Consider the following 23,436-nt stretch of genomic DNA (forward strand, 5'->3'; position numbering starts at 1 on the left):
GTTTCAAGCAGCAACCTTTTCACTTTGTACGATGAGACTTGTAAACTTCCCGTGGCTAAAACCGTGTTTTCTAACCAGGTGCCCGCAACTGAGCGGCAGTCTCTCAAGAGCAGCCAACTCCATATGCTAATCTCTGTCTACAGAACAGCCATTTGCTTCTCCTTGAAAGTTTATTGTTGAAATTACTGAAATATACACAAATGACTACATTTGAAGGTGAAATTTGGTGGAAAAATAAAGATATAATAGGATTCTTTCTTATATAATTTCCTGGTGTGATGTCTGTCTTAAAAAATGAAGTGAAATTATATGATGTCAAAAAATCATGTTTCAAAATGATTGACAACATGCGAATGTTTTGCATTGTGAAATGAGGTGGAAAATTTTAATTGCATGATGGGAGGACATAATATTTATTAGAACCTTGTAACCACACAGGATTGCAATGAAGAGGACACAATTTTAAATTTTGCGTTAATACTTCAGGCTAAATCTTAAATGAGCCCACAGAAGTAAAATTCTTTATCAAAACCTCTTCTTATAGTATATGATTAAGTTCTCAGACTAATAGCTAAACAGCATCAATGTGATTGGCACATTAGCATCCTGACAAAGAGATTTCCTAATACATATTCCTATTTGAGCTTAAACAGTGTAGCTCTATACAAGGCACCTACTGGGTCAATGAAAATAGAGTGGATATGGTCATAATTCTCACAAGACAAATTCAGCAAGTGTTCAGTTGGCCATCTGAGATTGAGGGGAAGGATAAGAGAATGGGAAAACAAGCTCATCAAATTAAAAGTAGAAGTAAAAGAGTATACAACAGAGACAAACTAAAAAAGGTTGGCAAAGCAGAGATCCAGAATTATATTTAAAAAAATCAAAATAAACTGAAAAGAAAAAAAAAAAAAGACTAAGCCTGAACACCAGCAATAAAGTAACTGAGAATAGTGGAAGTCCATCAAAATGAGATGGTTAGCTCATTTCCATTCAAAACATATTAAGTGTTTATTATTATATACCAAGTAGTATGCTAAGTGCTAGAAATATGAAGATGAAAATGAAAGTCCCTGTCCTCAAGGAAATTATGTATCATTGCAGAAGGGAGAGCCCAGCTATTGACAATAAGAATGAGAAGCCAGATTATACACAGAAGTAAAGCAGTATCCACTCAGATATCTTTGTGACTCTCAATATTCTTTCCTAATAAAAGACTATGCTACAACTTGCCAACGAATCATAAGGTGTTCAAAGGAAGATAGACCTAAAGCACAGACCTGTTGTCCCAATCTGTGCCTTTGCCTGAATTTGACTGGTTAGCATTATTCTATTTAGCATTACAAGAGATATCAATGACAGTTCCCCTTAGAGCCTACGTATCACCATTCCTCACCCTGAAGTGAATTTGCATCTTACTTTAAGTCAATGGCCAACAGATGGTAGTAATTTAAAAAAATATATTTGGTGGAAGGGTGTCAATTGCAACATCAGGTCATTAAGTTGGGAAATATGGTTGGAGGAACACACAGGCAAACGTTATTGTACCAATCAGGAGAAAGAGAAGGGAGATAGATTTCTCTCAGTGGCTGATCCTGGTAATTCACATGAATTTGGGCAAGGACATAAATCACTATGTAAGAAATCCTAGAGGGTCAGTGAATGGGTCTATAACTAGTAGAGCAGAAGAGGTCAGAAATTAAAATGGTTAGCAATGAGCAATAAGGAATCTGAGCAATGGAATAGAGATATTTTATGGTATCTCCTAAAGAAATGAGGAGGAAAAAAGAACAAAGATGTGTGTGTGTGTGTGTGTGTGTGTGTGTGTGTGTGTGTACTTTTATATTCAGGGGAGAAAAATAACAATATTGAATATTCAAATTTTCATCTTTCCCTCTTCTTTTTCTTTTTTTTTCTTTACCTTCACTCCCATTTCTTCTCCCCCATTCCCTCTCTACTTTTTCATTCTCTCTTTCTCTCTCTCTCCTCTCTCTTCTCCTCTTTTATTCTCTCTCTTCTCTCTCATTCTCTTTCTGCATTTTCTGACCAGCACTAGTGAATGCAATTTTAAAATAATAACAATAATAATAATACATTTTTGGAATTTGTTCCTGTGTTCTATACTCTTCAGGTATTAATCAAAATTTTCTCCATCCTTACCCAATAATAACAACAGTAATCGATCCACAGACTATCTCATGTGCCTAATCATGATCCATGAAACATAAGAAGTCTTTTTTTTCCTTCCATAGAGAGATATTTAAATAATATGAATTCAAAACTTCAGAATTTTTCCAGTTGCAAACCACTAAAGACTGATCTTGCACCTGCTTATTTTGTTCATTGCATTCTGATCAGAGAGGGGATTCATGCTTCTGAACTGGCAGATAAAAAGTACATAAGAACATCACAAAGTAATTATGAGTTTATGACATCATCTTAATATTGCAAGGGAGAGAATGAGAGACCCAGGAGAAACGTGCGATTTCCCTTTTGGGAAAACATTAATGGATGCTTACAATCTGTTTTCTTTTGTTTGGATGTTACAACCAATAATACACTTTTATGTCTATAAATAAAGACTAAAGTTGAATAAATCCAACAAGCCCCTGAGCCTGCAGCTCAGAATCTTGATTCACATTCAAGGCCAAGATTTATGAGTCACTTGCAGAGAATAAGTTGAAGCTGCAAGATTTGGGGGGAAATTATTCCACATGGTGATTATTTGGGGGAGTGATTATGCATGCACACCTGATCACAGTGTCACCTGTTCCTGCTAGCCTGACATGATAAAACATGGCAATTTTCTGTATTTCCCTTCCCTTGCACAACAGAACCTGATGTACACACACTCATGCTATTCATTTTTCCATATGCCTCTTCATCAGAGGGCATCCATCCCTCCCTCTCCACTTTAGCTCAGACTTCCAAATGATTTATGTAAATATCTTGATGACTGCAATGGAAAATGAGAGATGTCAACACTAATGGCCAATGGGGGACAACATTCCCAGAAGGATGATTTCAGCAGCAACTTGATTTTTTTTTTCTTGGACAATATTTCCCCTCCTTCACACACAAGAACCTTTGATGACAGTCCCAGATCTTGAAAAGATCATCTAGGTCTTCTAGTCCCAGCCCCTTTGATAGCACAGGATTTTCTCTGACATCGGCCCCTCAAGGGTCTTATCTTACCCCCTCTTAAACACTTATGGTGATCAGGTCTTTACCACTTACAGTGGACGGATCACTTCAGTACCTAATTGCCCTTACTGGGAAGAAATTTTTTCTAATGTCTTTTAACCGACATTTTTCCCTTTTCTTAGTTTCAAGCCGTTACTCCTTGTTAGGCCATTCTCAGACACTGCAAGTAATCCTCTTCTCTCCTTAAAATTATCATTGCTCAAATATTTGTAGACAGTTAGCATAGCCTTCCATCTCTCCAGCTCCTTTCCCTGAAAGCTGTAAATGTTATGTTCCTTTAACCTTTCTTTATAGGTCATCTCTTCTAATCCTTTTATCTTTTTTGTCACCCTTCTCTGAGTTCTCTCTAATTTACAGTATTGATGTTCTCTTCATAATGAGGTGCCCCAAACGCTGTGCCTGGCTCCATAAGTGGCTGCCAGGAGAGGTGTTATTACTGGAACTCCATTTTCCTATAAGCAACAGCCCTGTAGATGCTGTATGTATCAGGAGGACATTTGTCTTATTCACAGCTGCACTACATTATCCAAATATACTATCACTCCCAATCCTTTTCCCCATTAGTCTATGGAAGACACATTCTCACTGTCTCTATTCCAATGCTCTGGTTTCCCACCCAGGGTCCCCAACAACCCGTTTATATGTGACTTGAACCTAGGACAGAGTAATGGACCACTAGAGTATTTTCATTTCCTTATTTGTTAAGTTTCTTTGCTCTAATAAACCAGATGCAGGTAATCTTCCACTGTGCCTGCCAGCCACCAGGTTATTTACAATGCCATCAGACTAGGTTTATTTTTACAGCATTGTTAGAGATTAATAGCAATGCTACTGTCTTCACCACATTGGCTTTACTCTAGGTTAAGCCCCACAATGCCCCACACCATTTCCTGAGACCCAAGCAATAAGCAGAGAATCATTTCTAGTAAGTTCTGACTCTGATTAAAAAACAATCTTTATGAAATAGAAGCTAATAAAATTGCTTTCCTAATTACCCTGAGCTAGTTCATTTCCCAGCAAATATAATAAAATAGAGTTACTTGGCTCCGATTCACAAAATCTGAACCCAAGCTCATTATTAAGGCATTTAGCAGGGAAAAAAGCATGTGTGCATAAGATGCTGTCCCATCAAGCAGAATGCAAGAAAACCTTTTGAAGTTAGACCTTTGAAGTTGGAAGTTATTTGCTGCATTTTTTTTAAATGCAGGTATTTCTACTAGGAAAAAAATTATATTTATAATATTATATATATATATATATTATTTGTATTAATGTAGTTGATTGCCTACAATGGCATAACATTGGGGGGAGTGGAGATTTTTGTTAAGAGCAGCAAGTCTTTACTTAAGAGAAATATTTAGATCTTTTACATTGTGCTTCTTAATCTGTAGGGCTATTATACAAGGCAGCAAGACTTCTACATAATAGAATAGAGTAACTCATGTCCCAAGGCTATTATTGCCAGGACTTAAGCCACTCAAATCTCTTTCATCTATTTAAGCCATGAGAGTCAAATGACTGTAAATGTATGAAAATGTTGGGAGATTGTTTTATTTTTCTCTAAATGTCCCATCATTCATTAACTTAGGCCAGTTTTGCTAATATTTCTAATGCATGCTTGAATGCTCCACTAACGGAGGTTTGTAAAATGCTCCATTCCTGAGGAAAAAAAAAAATACAATTACTGAAATTAAGAGAGAGTTTAAGAACATCATACCTATTAACTAAAGTAGTGATATTTACACAGCAGAACCAGATAGGCCCAAGAATTACACCTCTGGGCTAATAGGCAGGAAGATGGATCCATTTGCTTGGCAGTGCCAACAGAGAAACATCCCTTGGTAGCTGTACTTTCAAGTTAATACAAGGAAGGCTAACTAAGGAACTAACTCACTAACTAAAGATAACACCCACTCTCTAGTGAATCACCCCTTAATGGAGGTGAACAACGGGTGGGGGCTTAAGTATATTTCTCCTCTCTGGGTATTTGCTGAAAGCATTCTCCCAGAACTTACAGACTTTGCAAATTTAAAATGGGGCCGGAATTATCTATGTCTTCTACCAGAGAATGCAGCTCTCCTTGGGAAAATTTGTGAAATTCCACCCCCTGGGCAAAAATCATGGCTTTTTGTCAATATGCCCCAGGTGGAAATCTGACATTTCCATAATGATATGACAGATTTCCATCTGGGGAAACTGCCTTCTGTTTTCACAATGAATTTGAAGCAAGAATGAAAAATCTTTCACTTTTTCTATCAAACTATTTTTTTAAATTGCTCTGATTTTCCTGTTCTGAAATAATGGAGTGGTTATTAAATGAGGAAAAAAAATTAGTAACTACACTGAGTTCAAAACCAAGTCCTGAAATATTCTGTTAAGGAAGGAAGGGGGTCCTTAGGATAAATTTTTCCAGATAGATTTGTTCCTGGTTTTTAATAGTTACAAATGAAATTAATAGATGAAGAGAATATTCTGTGTAACTAGCGATAAGTGCATGTGCATGGATGGTATACATCTGGAATTCAATAAAGGATTGACAGAGGAGATCAGTAATTCTATTTGAAAAATTAGTTCTAATTGATTTGGATAGGAATATTGTCATATGGCTTGAAAATCTGCTGAAAGATGATAAACAAAGGATACTGATGAATGAAAAGGAAAGGGGATGACACAGGGGTTAATGTGTGTTCTGATCTCATTTCTCATTTTTAGAAATGCAACAGGAGAAGGAGCAACCTGAACAAAAATGAAATATGCAAATTCTGCTGAATTAACTAACGGGTGCTGTGCATGCCAGGCAGGAGAGGAAAATGTAAGGGCTTTGGAAAGGTGAGAAACATGGGCAGAAATGTGAGCAGTTGGTTTTGCCGAAAATACTCTCACCTGGGACAACAGAGTAGAAACCACCTAAGACTGTACTTTCAAAGACTGCTATTTTTAGAAATCCAAAGATAACATGACTTACCCACTGCCTTTAATTTTATTTTTTCAGTAGTAAGGATTCTATAAGTACTAAGCCTTTCACACTCTCTTTCCTTATAGGTAGTGGGCCATCATTATTATCTAGAACTCACCTAATCCTTTACCAAAAAATAAAAAAACAAAATGAAAGTAATCTTCCCAGACTCTCCTGAAGTCACAAGATTTAAAGTGAAATAGAATTTAGTGCAATGCTCTAATTTTGGAGATTAAACTGAGGATGAGAGAGTTTAAATGGCTTGTCCAAACACATCTAGGTAGTAACAGAAGCCATAATTTGAACCCAGGTCTCCTGACTCAAAATCCAGTGTTCTTTCCAATGAACTACATTGGCTCTTAATGCCCCAAATCAATTTGTTTTGCATTTCTTCTTCATCAATCCAAATCCTTTGGGTATGTTACCAAAAAAAAAAAAAAAAAAAAAAAGATTTTACTGACAACCAAATCTACCAATAGCAAAATTTTGCAGAAAACTCAGGAGTTGGGTGGCATTGGTCCAATGGAAGATAAAGACAAAGGGTAGAGAATATTCAGGGGGAACAAAAACAGTGAACAGGAAGGGAGAATTGATTAGCTCAGGAAAGGCGAATGAGCCTGTACTGATGATTAACACCAGGTCTACATGCTGAGAGAAAAACGACAGCACCACCGTGAATGTAGCGCATCCGGTTTGCCTGCATGTCTTAATGAGCACAATGGTCAAATGCCCTGTGTGCGCCATATGCTGTGGCCATATGCAGATCTGGTGAACCAGATGCCCTGCTTTTTTTTCCCCCTCTATCGCGCCATTTTTCTCACAACATAGAGACATGGGTTAAGTGAGAAACAGGGGAAAGGGGAGGGGGGCAAGGATAACTCATTACTTGAAAGGGTTATACTAGTTCATTTATTTATTCATTCATCTATCCATCCTTTTAGTCAACAAACATTCAGTAAGTATCTACTTTGTTCAAGAAAAGTTAGAAAAACATCACAGATGATAAAGTCCTAACAGGTTAGGGATATTCAATAAGGCAACACTATTTTTTATAACTTTCTATGAGAGACAGAACATTAGACTGGATGAGCCATAAATAATATTTCTGTCATACCTATGGAAGTATTTGTTCTTATGCTGTGAATGTCCATTTGCACATTTCTGATGAACATAAAATTTCCAATCATCCATAACTGGAAGGCAACTGGGGTGTGGGTAGTTCAAAGCATCATAATCTTAAAATATGTAGATGCAGGGCAGCCAAGTGGCATAATGGATAAAGCGATGGCCCTGGAGTCAGGAGGATCTGAGTTCAACTCTAACTTCACACACTTTAGCTGTGTGGTACTTGGCAAATCACTTTACCCTAATTGCTGAGAGGAAGAGAGAGAAAGAGGGGAAGAGAGAGAGAGAGAGAGGCAGAGAGAGGCAGAGAGAGGCAGAGAGAGGCACAAACCTGTCTTTGAGAATGATCTCAGTTTACTCCCATCATACAACTCTAAATTCCATTCAAACTAGCTTACTTACTGTTCCCTTTAGACAACATTCCATCTCTCACATATGTCCCTTTGTACAAGCTGCCTCACATGCCTTTGAGGTTCTCTTTCTTTACTTCCACTTAGAACTTCTAGGTTTGGATTTGTTGTTATTTTGTTTTAACACATAGCTTAGTCAGGGTCTCTTGGTAAGGCCTTATTTGACTCAACCTTCTTCCCACCCAGTAATCTTTTTGCCCCCTCTTTCCTCCCCAAATGACTTTATACTTACTTTCACTGTATTTTGTAAACACTTAGCTGTGCATTTATTTACACTGCTTCCTTTCAAGGGACTTAAGAGCAGGGGCTTTCTTTTTTTTGTCTTTTTAATATCCAGCCCAGTGCCTACCAAATGGTAGTTACTCAATAAATGCTTATTGAATTGAAGAGTCAAGAACAAAAGAAATGAAAATTATTTTTCCTTCAGTCATGTCCAAGTCTTCATGCCCCTATTTGGGTTTTTCTTAGCAAAAAGTCTAAAGTAGTTTGCCATTTCCTTCTCCAGCTCTTTTTAAAGATGAAAAAACTGAAGTAAACAAGGGGAAGTGATTTAGAGTTCCACAACTAGTTAGTATCTGAGGCCAGATTTGAACTCAGGAAGATGGAGTCATCCAGACTCCAGACCTGGAACTCTTATCCACCAAGCCACCTAGCTGACCATAAAAATAATAAATACATCATGGTTAAAGCTCAAGAAACAAAAAACATCCATTTTTAGTCAACTACTCTGTAGTCTCTCACACCCAGAAGATGTAGTTCCATCTATATTCCTTTGAATATGGGGCCTATAGCTTAGTATTCCTACACTTAGATTCTTTCTCTCAAAGTCTACTACTTGATACTCCACTTCAGTGGAGTCAAACTCAAATAAAAACAGGAACCAGAAAGCATTACATAGGATCCTGCGTAGTAACTTAGAAAACAACAAATTGACATCTTTATTTTATTTTGGTTTTATTCGATTCATTAAATATTTTTCAATTATATATTTTAACCTGTTTGATCCATTTTAGGAAGTGTTATGAATGAGACTGATAACCTCTCTTCTATTCTGTGCTTTTTAATAGTCACAAGTTGTATTTTCCCTACTAGGGAACACATTCCTTTAAAGAAAATACTCTGCCATATCGCCCTATGGAACACCATAATAAAAGGCACTGAATAGTAGTGGAAATAGTGCTGGACTTGGAAGGAGAGAATTCAGATTCAATCCTGATTCTGCTAGCAAATCTCTTATGTGAGACCCTTTTGGAGTCTCACTTCTGTGAAACAAGACAGAATAGGTCTAGATGATCTCTAAAGTTCCTTTAGATCACAATCCATTAGTCATTAAGCATTTATGAATGCTTGCTTTGCTTTATGCTAGACACTGGGCTAAATTGTGGTACTATCAAAAAAAAAAAAAAAAAAGTTAAAACAGTCCCTGACCTCAAGAACTCACAGTCTGATGGAGGTTATAACTCAAATAATGAGATTTAGACAATATGTATACAGAGCAAATTCAATAATAGATAATCAAATAAGAAGGCCCAAACCCAAAGAAGAACCAGGAAAGGCTTCTTATAGAAAGTGGGATTTTACTTGAGGCAGGAAGAAAGTTATAGAAAATAAGAGGCAGGTGAAGAGTGAGATCATTCTAGGAAGAAAGGCCACCCAGAGAGGAGACATAATACTAACATACAAAATGGATGCTGTTCATTGGGAGCAAAAAGAAGGGTGATATTCATTGGATTAAAGAGTATGAGAAAAGAAAGTATAAGACTAAAAAGTTACCAAGAGTTTCTAAATGCTAAGGTGGTTCTAAATGCTAAAGTGAGGATTCTATATCTTAATATGAAGGCAGTAGGGAAATGCTTTATTTTACTAAGTAGGTTAATGACATTGTCATAATTTCTTTGTTATGAAGATCACATTGGCACATGAATGCATGATGAATGCAATGATCGAATTCTGGGGCCTATCTAGTATACCATGCTATAGGTGCTCGATCAAGACTTATAGATCTTACATTCAAACAAAGTTACATTAACTATCAAAAAGACTTGATCTGCTCTAATTCCCCAAATAGGGTTAACCAAAGTTGGTGTTTGGGGAATGTCAGCATAGCAGCATCTAGTCTTGCTATTTGACTCTGTGGATTTTGCCACTTCTGTGATAGTACAGAACTGTGGCTTAGGTAGAAATATGGTTAGGAGAATGGCCTTTATGCTTGTATTTTTTAAATTAAATTGTCAACACATTAATCAATTTAAACATTGTTGAGAACCCGCTGACACCTTTTATGTCAATTCAAACTACCATAGGCTATTGCCAAGCAAAATTTTGGAATGTGCAATAAGAAAATGTCTTTCTTCAACCAAATGATAGACAGACACAGAACAAGCATCTATTCCACACATGCTATGTCTGAAGAACTCTGCCAGGTGATCAGAAGAAACAAAGATGAATGACACTTTTTCTGCTCTCTCTGCTCTTGGAAAGACAAAACATACATGGATAACTATCCTCTAATGTGGAGGCTGTGGATGTGCAAAAGAGGGAAAAGTTTTGTTTTTGTTAAAGGGGACTAATTAATCCCAAAGAGATGCTATTTGTCTTGAAAAGTAGGTAGGATTTTGCCAAGCAGTGGCAAATCAAAGGATTTAGAGTTATAAGAGATAACAGATATTGTCCGGTCTATTATTATTCATTTTACAGATGAATAAACTGAGGCATAGATAAGAGAAGTCAGGATTCAAATGAATGTTCTTTGACTCCAAACCTAATACTTTTTTCATTGTTAGCCAATCAATAAGCATTCATTGAGTAATTATTATATGTCATCAACTGTGCTAAATGATGGAAATACAAAGAAAAGCAAAAAACCTTCTCTGCTCTCGAGGAGCTCATAGTATATATCAGAGCATTATAGAAGAAGCAGAAAGAAAAACTCAAAGCATGCTCCCTGGCTGGCAAATATCTCTGTTTGGCTGGAACAAAGGGCATATGTATGAGCACAGTGGGAGATATAACTAGAAATATAACTTGGGACCAAATCCTAGAGGCCCTTGGATAAGAGTCTCAAGGAGTCTGGTTCATATTCTGAGTAAAGAGAGGTCTTTTATAATGTGGGATAGGAGAGTAAGTAAAAGATGAATTATAGGAAGATTCCCATGGAAACAACATGTAGTAGAATAGTTTCACATATGTCCAATGCCCTCTGCAAGGGCCTCTTCATTAGAGAAGAAATATCAGGAGTAAATCAGTGAGTAAAATCTAAAGAAGCAGGATCTGATCCCAGGTTTTACAAATACTTACTCCAGTATTGGAATATTTGTATCAAATGAATGTTCAGCGAGCTTCTTAGCCTCTATGTTTTCATCTATCACTTGCAAAACATAAAAATAAAAGACCATGTTTCTTTCTCTCTCTCTCTCTCTCTCTCTCTCTCTCTCTCTCTCTCTCTCTCTCTCTCTATATATATATATATATATATATATATATATATATATATATATATATATACATATATATATATATATATATACATACATACATATATATGTGTGTGTGTGTGTGTGTATGTTATTCTAGAGTCATTCATTTTAAAAAATCATTCTGGTGAATTTCTGCACATAGCCAGTAGATATAGAATGGAGGAAGGGTATGTCAAGTAAGTGGTTGTCTTGAGTTTAAAAACACATTTTAACTAAGAATTTGTTATTTTAGACTTAGTCATATCACTCACAGAACCATAGGTTTAAAAATCAGATGAAATCTTATGTAATTAAATTCCCTTGTTTTGCAGAAAACAGTTATCTTCCCCATTAGACTGGAAGCTCTTGATGGGCAGGTACTGTTTCATGTAGTATATATGTATTCCTATCACTCAGCATAGTACCTGGCATATAGTAGGAGGTTAATAAATACTAGCTGATTAAATCTTGTCATTCTTCTCATAGGAGAAAAACTTTTTTTTTTCAAGTAGGGACCATATATTATGTAAACTAATCACCAGCTCTGCACCTAGAATATGGTTACAACATAGTTGGAATATAGAAATTTGATATTGTTGTTATATCAAATATTTCTCACCAAGTCCCATTCTATTAAAATCAAACCAGCTTCCTTACTAATCCTTCAATATTCTATGCTCTTTCCCTTCTTTGTTCATGTTATTACTTTCATCCCAAACATTTTCCCCTTTTTTATTCTGCTTATCCCAATGCCAATAATCCCTCATGTCTCAGTTCAACATCAACTCATCCAAAGATCCTTCTCTAATTATCCAACAAGCAATTTTCAAAGAATGACAAAAAATTCAGGATCTCATTGAACAACTATGATAGAAAAGAGCAATCTTGTAATGAGATGCACAGAGTGAAAGATATTGAACTTTCTATCCTGACCAATTTCTTCAAAATGTAGCTAGATCTTACTCTTAGTAGCAAAGACAAAGGGGCTTGAGGCAGTTAGGTAACATGCTGGCTAGGTGACAAAACAATGAATTTGAAGTAAAAAAAAAAAAAAAAAGATCTAAATTGGAACACTATCATGCATTAACTAGTTGTGTGACCCTGTGCAAAGCATTTAATCTCTCTCATTCTGTTTTCCATCTATAAAATGGGAATGATGATAGACCCTAACTCACAGAATTATTGAAAGGATGATACATAATAATATATGTAAATTTTTTGCAAAGCCTGAAGTGTTATATAAATGCTAACTATTATTGTTCTTCTTATTTTTACTCTCCATTCTCCTATTGTCAGGGAGAGTAAAATGGCAGACTAGTAGAAAAATGTAATATAGTTGTCGATGTTTTCTGGATCTATTTTGTGCTATTAAAAGTAAATCAGCTAATAGATTATTGGCGTGACAGTCATAATTTTATCCTTCAAAAATGGAAATAGTGACAAGCGTTAAGTTTTATTCTGAACTCAATTCTGACCAATAAGAAGAAATTGAAATGTACTGCAGAAGTAGAAATTATAGGAATCCAGGGTGATAGGGGAAGGGAAAGGGGAGGAGAATGATCATTCCATCTTACAATTAAAGATAAAGAAAGATAGGAAATGCAGACATCATATGACATGCATACTGGAGTTTAAAAGAAAAGGCTTCAAAGCATTTCTAGAAAAGATGGAAAAGATGTCATAGTCTAAAATATATGATCTCAGGACGTTCTGCAGCATGAAATTCTAAAGACATAAACAGAAACCATTCCAGTAAAAATAAAAAAGAACTGTCCAAAAAGGCTAATGTGACTCTACAAGGAATTCTTATATCAAATGAAAATTTTAAAGACCCACCAAAGATATTTACAAAGGTAGGTCTTGAAGTATATACAAAAGCATGGTCCTAACAAGCATTAGGACCTTGTTAAATATTAGAGTAAGCTGAGGCTGATGAGGAACATTAGTATATTAAGAACAACTAAAAGACCCAAACTTTTTAAGCTATGTAGGGGAAAAGATAATTGAACTAGAGATAAGATAATTGTTTAGATTGAACAGAATGAAGATTATGATAATATTGGAGAAGAAAGAACTACTCAACTCAACTGTTTTATTTTAATGTTGTTTTTGTTTTCTGTCAAGGAGAATAATAAAAAGGAGAGAACACCAATAACTAATAGAGAGTTGAAGCCCAATGTAATAGGGAGATAAGAAATACTTGGTTGCCTTTGATGAGTTGAATTCACTAGGTCTAGATGAACTGTATCTCAGAGTACCAGAAGAATTGACAGATGTTATTACTGAGCCCTTATCAGTAATCTTTAAAAGATTGAAGAAAAGGCAAGATATCACAGACCTGGAGAATGGCAAACATCATTCTGCTTCAAAGACAGAGAGAGTGAGAGGAAAAAGGAGAAGGAGGGGGAAAGGGGAAGGGAAAGGGAAAGAAATGGGGGAGGAGGGAAAGAAAATGGAGGAGAAAAAGAGAGGGAAAAGAGGAAGGAGAGGGGGAGGGGAAGGAGGAGAAGGGGAAGGGAAAAGAGAGGGAAAGGGAAAGAAGAGGGAGGAGAGAGGAGAGGGAAGGAGAGGGGGAGAAGAGAGGGATAAGTATGAAGGTCATAGAACCTGACTTTCTTTTCTAGCAAAAATATAGAATATATTAAAGGAATGATTATCAACATTTAGAAAAGGAAGCTGTAATCACAGAAAGTCAGCATGACTTCATCAAGAACAAGGAATTCCATGCTAATCTAGAATCTCTATTTAATGGTATTATTAGACAAGGGAATTCTATAGCTATAACTTACCTAGACACCAACAGGACATTTGAAAAAGTCTCTAGCAATTTACTTTTGAGCAACATAGAGAGATATCTTAGATGATAGTACCTTGGGAAAGACTTGAAAATTCTTTTGAATGCTCATTCTTAAAGACTAACTATATATTGGTTGATATCAACAGAATGAGGTTTCTGATGGGATCGCCCAAAAATCTGTTGGTGGCCCTCTATTGCTTCAAATTTTTTTATCAATCTCTTGGATGAAAACAGAGATGAAATGTTCAACAGATTCTCAGATGACACAAAGTTGGAAGTAAGAGCTAACATGTCAGGTTAGAGAAACAGAATCCAAAACAAATTTCAACAAGCTAGAAGGTTGGTTCTAATCTAACAAGAAGAAATTTAGTGGGGATAAAAGTAAAGTTCATGTTGGCACCAAAGGGTAGAATTATGATTAAAATTACAATGAGGCAAAGTTAGGTTTAAGAACTATCATAAAATGGAATGGGATTCCCTAGGAAGTGGTGGATTCCTAGAAGTATTCATATAAAATACAAATGGTCATTTTTATAGTGTTAAGTATATTATTGATATAACTCTTCCTCTGGGATCACTCCCCCAAAATATCTTTGTAGAGGGTACATCTCTGCTATACTATTTATTCAGGATCATAGAGGCAACCTTGAAAGCCCAGGTTTCTAGCAATGTCCCCAAAATAAATAAAATATACATGCATACATGTGCTTATGCACATATATGTTTGTCTATAGATATTGATGCCCATATAGATACACATGTGCACATGTGTATGCCTATGTGTGTGTATGCACACCTATATATGTGATATAACTTCATGGTCTGGTGAAATTGTGGCAAACAACTAATTTAATAGTTTCCTTGGACTCAGCACAGAGTATGTACTAAATATGGAGATAACTTGAATTTTATCCTTCTAAACATAGCATAGCACGTTCTGAAGTCATGAGGCAGAGTGCGTGGTGGGAAGGAGACAGAGTAGTGAGGGAGGCAAGGTGATAGGGAAAGGGAGAGAGAAGCAGACAAGGAGAGAGGAAGAGAGAGCAAAGTAGCAGGGGAAAGAGAGAGGGAGAAGAGGACTAGGGAGAGACTCCTCTTTATTCTAGGATTTTAAGTGAGGAAAACAAATTATTTCCTTTCAAATTAATCAATGTGGAACTACTGAGCACCTAATACCATCCTAGACACTGCGAGAGCCACTATTCTAGTCCCACTTGTTAAAAAGCCAACCAATCCAATGTGAAACAGACCATCTATGAAAGGGGAACAAAATTGTCATTCAGTGAAATCCAGCTCAGGCTCTTGGAGTCCCTCATCCCATCAACTTGCCTGAACACTTTTAGGATGTGTAACCACATGTATGATACCTTATGCAGGGTCTTAAACAAATCTGAACAAACATTTATTGAACAAGGAATATACAAATGATTAATTTGCACTTAGATGAACCCCCCCCCCTTCCCCCATGAACTTTATCTATGATCTTGTGTTCTTTTTCATGGTTGGGAAGCTCTATAAGAAGGGTTTTCTGGACAGTTCAATACTGCTTATACTTCTTTATCAAGATAATCTAAATCTAAATTATCTTCTTTTCTCAGGAATCACAGAATCTAAGCCAGAAGCAACTTTAGAGACTATCTTACCTAACCTATACATCATAAAGGAATCCATATGGTAATATAACCTAAAAGTGTTTATCCAGCCCTTGCTTTAAGACCACAAATAAGGAAGAGCAGCAACCCAATCCCTCCCACTGGAACTGTACTTCCTCTCTTCTTACTTCAGTGATAAGGGAAAGGAATGCTGACATGCTATGTTGGGATTCATCCTGTGGTCAAACTGAGAAAACAGTTTTCTTTTTGTTCTTCCCTTGGTCTAAAATGAAGACAAAAAAAATTCTTAAATTCCCTCCATGTGTCTGTCTCTTTCTCTGCCCCTCCACATATATATGTATGTTTGTACATGTATGCATACATACACACACACACAAAAAAAAAAAAACTAGGTGGTATAGTAGAGTACAGGACCTGTTACAAGGAAGGTTCATCTTCCTGAGTTCAAATCTGGCCTCAGACACTTACTAGCTGTGTGATCCTAGGCAAGTCAATTAAATCTGTTTGCCTCAGTTGCCTCATTTGTAAAATAAGCTGGAGAAGAAAATGTCAAATCCTTTTAGTATCTTTGCCAAAAATAAAAACCCAAATAGGGTCACAAAGAGTAAGACAAGACTGAGAAGTGACTAACAACAATGTATACACATATGTACACACACACACATATATGTCTATGTGTGTATATACATACATATATACGCATAGATAGGTAAATAGAACAATAAAGGAGATTCTGTTTATGGTGAAATCACTCTGGGAAATAATAATTAGATTTTATTAACTGGCTGTTTCAATTAAAAAGAAACCTTCAAAAATCTCTTAAGACAATTTCTATAGCATGAATTTGGAACTTTAGAACTGTAGTGTAACCTAAGGGTTTGGCAGAAGTAAGTACTGAGCTGTATCTAGGTCACTGATAACTTTTGGCAATTATCCTTTCTGAAGTTAGCAGAACCACAAGACAATCTGTAGAGATTCCTGGTCATCTGAAAGGAACTCTAGCCTTCTCAGCTAATGCTTAAATGCTGGAAGTTCAAGGGGCTTAGTTGAAGTGGAGGTTGTAGGTAAATTCACTATTGGCCAGACTCCTCAGTTGGCATTTAATCATAAACTTCCCTGTAACAGTGCATAGACTGAAAGATCATACTGTTATTCACTTTTGAATTGATTCATTTTTCATGGGTTTAGCTATTTCTCCCCTATTAGATTATAAACTGTTAGACCTCTCTTATCACACGCACACACACACACACACACACACACACACACACTCTAAACAGCCCCCTGCTAGTACGTGATATAGTGATCTCCACATAGCCAGGTCTTCATAAATACTATTAAACTCATCCCTCAAGGTCCATCTTTAGAATTATCTCTTACAAGGAAGGAATTTACGACCAAAGAAGAACTACAGATCATTACTGATCATAAAATAAAAAATTTTGATTATATCAAATTGAAAAGTTTTTGTACAAACAAAACTAATGCAGACAACATTAGAAGGGAAACAATAAACTGGGAAAACATCTTTATAATCAAAGGTTCTGATAAAGGCCTCATTTCCAAAATATACAGAGAATTGACTCGAATTTATAAGAAATCAAGCCATTCTCCAATTGATAAATGGTCAAAGGATATGAACAGACAATTCTCAGATGAAGAAATTGAAACTATTTCTAGCCATATGAAAAAATACTCCAAGTCCTTATCAATCAGAGAAATGCAAATTAAGGCAACTCTGAGATACCACTACACACCTGTCAGATTGGCTAGAATGACAGGGAAAGATAATGTGGAATGTAGGAGGGGATGCAGGAAAACAGGGACACTGATACATTGTTGGTGGAATTGTGAATACATCCCAGCCATTCTGGAGAGCAATTAGGAATTATGCTCAAAAAGTTATCAAACTGTGCATACCCTTTGATCCAACAGTATTATTACTGGGCTTATATCCCAAAGAGATCTTAAAGAAGGGAAAGGGACCTATATGTGCAAGAATATTTGTGGCAGCCCTCTTTGCAGTGGCCAGAAACTGGAAACTGAGTAGATGCCCATCAATTGGAGAATGGCTGAATAAATTATGGTATATGAATATTATGGAATATTATTGTTCTGTAAGAAATGACCAACAGGATGATTTCAGAATGGCCTGGAAAGACATGTATTACATGAACTGATGCTGAGTGAAATGAGCAGGACCAGGAGATCCTTATATACTTCAACAACAATACTATATGATGATCAATTCTGATGGACCTGGCCATCCTCAGCAACAAGATGAACCAAATCAGTTCCAATGGAGCAGTAATGAACTGAACCAGCTACGCCCAGTGAAAGAACTCTGGGAGATGACTAAGAACCATTACATTGAATTCCCAATCCCTATATTTTTGTCCGCCTGCATTTTTTATTTCCTTCACAGGCTAATTGTACACTATTTCAGAGTCTGATTCTTTTTTGTACAGCAAAACAATGGTTTGGGCATGTATACTTATTATGTATTTAATTTATACTTTAACATATTTAACATGTATTGATCATCCTGCCATCTAGGGGAGGGGTAGGGGGAAGGAGGGAAAAAAATTGGAACAAAAGGTTTGGCAATTGTCAATCTGTAAAATTACTCATCCATATAACTTGTAAATAAAAAGCTATTTAAAAAAAGAAATGTGTTTTATGACAAAAAAAAAGAACTATCTCTTCCAGACAACCCTCCATGACCACAGCTCCTAGCCATCTCTCCCTCTACTAAATTCCAATATATCTTTTTGTCTATCAATGACTAAGCATTTATTGTATCACCTTTTAATGATATTTAATTTATATGTTTGATTTGTGTCATCCTAAAGAGATAGTAAACTCTCTAAAGGCTACCAAATATGTGTTTGTCCTGTCTCATTCATAACACCTAGAAGAGTAAAGGCATTAAAGAGATGAATAAATTAATTACAATATTTATAATGTCTCAGAAAGTTATCTTAAAGTCTGAGGCAGCTAGATAGTACAGTAGGTAGAACCCTGGTCCTAAGGTCAGGAAAACCTGAATTAAAATCCAACTTGTCATTTAATTAGCTACTTGACCCTAAGCATGATATAGCTTCTATCTTCTCTCTTCCTTGAACTGTAAAATGAAAATAATAATAATACCTACCTATATGTCAGGGCTGATGTGAAGATTAAATGAGATAGTATTTATAATCACTTAGCACATTGTTTTAAACCTTGTAAATAGTAGGCACTTAATAAATGTCTATTCCCTTTTGTTTCTTTCTCTGAGAAAAAATAGTGCTGAACCTAGTAGCAACTATCAATCTTACTACGCTCCGAAGCAAAAATCAGGAAGGCTTTGGAGATTCATTGTGAGAAAGTTAAAACAACTGTGTTTTCCTGACATCTCATCCAGAGGATTTCCTTAGCACACTATTTTGGGGACAAAACACAGGTCTTATGACCAATGTGTCCAATGCATAGAAAGAGTGTTTATAGAAATATGTCTTTAAAAGCCAGAGTGTCACCTTTCTGACACATTGGATAAAGCACCAGGCCTGAAGTCATGGAGACTCATCTTCCTGAGTTCAAATCTTGCATCAGATACTTACTAGCTAGCTGTGTGATCCTGAACAAGTATTTTAACTCTGCTTGCCTCCATTTCTTCATTTGTAAAATAAGCCAGAGAAGGAAATAGCAAGCCACTCTAGTATTTTTTCCAAGAAAACCTCAAAGGAGGTCACAAAGAATCATACACACTAAAAATAACTGAACAACAACAATGAATAACTCTTACCCTAAGCATATATTTTTGGATCTTCCTTGGATATCTGAGTATTTTGAAACGTTTTAATGTTTTAAAATGCTTTAAAACTATCAAAGTACAAAACTGTAGCTATGATATTTGAAATTACACAAAAAGTGGTGGGAGCTAGCATGACATGCATTTTTGTTTTAAAAACAAAGAGGATAAAAGTCTATTTTTTTAACTCAGTGATCCTATTGACACAACTAATCCAGTCACAAAAATGTTGGTGCTAGCATAGCTAAAAAACAAGCATGGCGGTTGGAACTACAAGTGAAAAACAAGCATAGTGTCTGGAATCAGTTCTCTTGATGCCCTTTGCAACTTGCACTAGCTTGTTGGTCCTAGTTAAGCAATCCATTTTGAGGGGGAGAGTAAAACTAAAACAAAAGGTTTATCTTTGTTTACATGGTTAGGAATAAGTTTTAATAATTGCTTATTAGTTGTTCATTTTAACTTTTTTTTTTCATTTTGTTATATCCACTCCTACTTTTCATTTACACACTCTATTTTTGTTGTTAATGTTTTGGTTTAGTTTTGCTTTTAGCATTTTCCCTAGTATTGAAGATTTTCCAAAACAGAGCAGAAGAAATATGAATGCTCCTAAGTAAACTATGGCTATCTTGAAGATTATAAATATGATTCAGAGAGATAGGGCCCTCTCACTAACTACCTGGTCTCCCAAACTTCCTTTACCAAGGAAAGTTCTGAGACCAAAGGTGTTTGTAAACTTGTGCTCCCTGTGGTGGTTCCAATTACAGAGTTAAAATGCTTCTGGAAGTATTCCTATCAAAATCTGCCCCCTTCTATGTATCCTTCCTCCTTCTACCTTCAGTTCATACAAAGTTTGCCTTTTTCTGAATTCCTATAGCACTGAGCAAGTGAGAGCCAATGTCATACTATTTACTTCTGAATTATAAACTTTTGCATTTATTCCATTTGAAAAGTTTATCAGATAAAGGTAGAAATTATATGATTCACAAACTTGCAGATGATACAATGTTAAAAAGATAACTAAGCACATTATAAGTTCTTGACAGGCTAAAAGTATGAGATGAATCTATGAAAAAAAATGAAATTTAATGTAGATAAATGTAAACCCTTCTTTTACCTGGGTTCAAAAAGTCAACTTCATAAATAAAGACAAGCGCAAAAGGAGTGACTAAGCAATAGTTTATCTGAATTTTTGAGGTTTTTAGCAAATTGCACATTTAATAATATTATTTATTAACTAATAATAAATAATAATCTAATAAGATAATTTGGTTTTAAGCTGAATTGATAAGAAAGATAATATTCAAATGAAGGAAGAAATAAACTCTGTGTTTTGATTTTGTCAGATCACTTACAGAGTATTATATTCAATTCTAGATGAAACATTTAAGGAAGTATATTGATAAGCTAGAGATTTCTAGCGAAAGTGAACAAGATCTTGATATATAAGGATTATTTGAAGGGATTTTCATCTGGAAAAGAAATTAGACTTGTCTTTCCTTGTTCCATAGGGTAGGAGCAGCAGCAATGGGTAGAAGTTTCAGAGAAGTAGATTTATGGAAAGGAATATTTCCCAACACTTAGAACTTTACAAAGTTAAATGGAATATATGAGGACGCAGATAGGGAGGACTAAGGATTGTGCTCATTAGAAGTTTTTAGGTAAGTCCCCAATGACCATCTGTGTGGATATGTTGTAGGATTGAGTGAATCATGTTCAAGAATGGATTATAGGGATGACTTCTGAGATGTTGACCTATTTCTTCAACTTGGGGCAGGGGGAAAGCATAAAGTTTCCTATAAACTTATTTGGATTTGGGAAATGAATAAGCTAGCAAAGTTTACAAGGTACTTTGAGATCCTCAAGCCAAGTGTTATATTCATGATGTCATCTTTCCTTGCAGAGTCAAATACTTCACATCAAATGCCTCTAAGCACTGAAGGCATCTGTAATATTTAAATGCAGGGCTTAGACTTCTTAACTTTGAATTGACTTGTTTCTGTGGCAGTAACAGATCCCAACCTTACCTTAATGCACTTTTTATAGTTTAATTTCCTTTTTGGTGTATTTTTTTTAATTATATGACTCAATTGAAATCAGATTTCCTCCAGAGAAGCCAAATAATCACAAAGGGGCTTCACTGGAAGCTCAGTTCCTATATCTGGGCTCATTCCTTTGAGAATTATTTTCTGTTCTTGGTTTTATATTCTTTCTATGTCAATAAAGCATTTATTTTAGTCTAACAGCAGATGCCACACTGTAGAGGAATTTAAGTCTCCTGAAGCCACCAAGAATTTCTCTTTTGTCCAAATCTTCTTGATGCAAAGTTGCCTTCTAGCCCCAGATAGCTCTTCCTTCATTTACCATCACCAGTCTACAGATTTGTTCTGTTCCACAGTTAGACATGGCCAAAACATAAGGATAAAATATAATGAATGCATCTGTGATCTCATCGCCATAGATGGTCCATCAATCAACACAAATCAAAACCTAGCTATGCTGTCTTATTTTATGCAAAATCTTGTCTATTTCTTTCTAAAATATCTCAAAGAGGATCTAATCAATACTACATAGTCTTTCCTCTGGGGCTTCAACTGTTTCCTGTATACCAGTATGACAATTAAGTTATATCTGTGCATTATGTCTTTGTCCCTTCTATATGACTAACATATTTCCTTTTTTGATCAGACATATCCTTGTATGAAATTAAATTTTCAATTAATTAGTTTAGTCTATATGTAGTCCACCATCAATATGAATGGAACAGAAGATCTCAAAAGCACTTCTCCCCAACTAAAATTTTATGTAGGGACTATCATAGTATCTGAGATTACCACTATCATTTAAGGATCTTCTGAAGACAAAAACATGTTATTTCAATTATTCAAATTATGACATATTATATAGAAGGAACAACATGTTGACTAGTATGGTAGCATTGATTGATTGATTTAGTACTCATTGTCACTGGAAGAAAATGAGTTTTAGGGAATGGGAAGTAATACAGGTAAATCTGGATTTGGGAGAGAAGGCAAGAATATTTGATATATCCATATAGTAAGATTCTGGAAACTAGAGAAAAGAAAGAAGTTGATAAGAAAAAGGAAACTAAAGGAATAAACCTAGGAGAATCAGAAAGGACAATTCTTTCTACTTTCTGACTATACCTAGAACTACTCCAGTATATATATTATTGCTGTTATTCTGGAAGGCAACCATGAAATCAGAGAGGTGGTGCCATGAATGCAAGTTAACTTAACTATGAGTCTAACTCTCCATATAAACAACAAAAACAACAAATTTTTAAAAATCAAAGGAAATCTTTAAGTATGAAAAACAAACAGATGTATGGGAGAGGCATGGTATTGGGTGGAGGGGAGAGGGAGAGGGAAGAGGAAATAAATGTTTTTAAGTTCCCTGGATTTCATGTACATAGGAATCTAACACACACACACACACACACACACACACACACACACACACACACTCACTCACAGTTGAATCACTCAAAGTCAAAGCTAGAGATTCTGTATAAAGGATCTTAGAGATTATCTATCTCAAATCTATTTTACATAGAGTGATACAAAGACTCTGAAATTCAGTGATTTGCCTATAAGTACACAGGGATTGAGTGGATATGGACTCTGGTTAGGGGCTTTTCATGCCACCAGATCCTTCATGGAGAGCTCCAGCATGAGGACTGAATTATGTGAAAAATAAACCTACCTGCTTTCAACTCTTCTCAAGGCTTTAGCAGAACACATCCAACACTAAAATCCTCAATAAACTAAGGAGCTAGAAAAGCAAGATCTTGAAACGAGACACAAGACCTATCACATAGAAACTCTTCAAACTTTTCTCAAAACACATCCCCATTTTTTTCCTCCCACAGATGGACCAAGTTTCATGGAAGAAAGTTTCTTTACATCATTAGCAGCATTTGTCTTTCATGCTGTGGAATTAGTTATTTAGAGAAAAAAGACAGCTGGAAGACAATAAGGGAAGCCACAGATTAACAAGATAGAAGGTGACATTCTTTTTTACCTTAGGTAACACACCTGCATGTCTGGAGCCACTTGAAGAAAC

Source organism: Antechinus flavipes, chromosome 2 (genome assembly GCF_016432865.1).
Source record: "Antechinus flavipes isolate AdamAnt ecotype Samford, QLD, Australia chromosome 2, AdamAnt_v2, whole genome shotgun sequence".
NCBI classification, from domain to species: domain Eukaryota; kingdom Metazoa; phylum Chordata; class Mammalia; order Dasyuromorphia; family Dasyuridae; genus Antechinus; species Antechinus flavipes.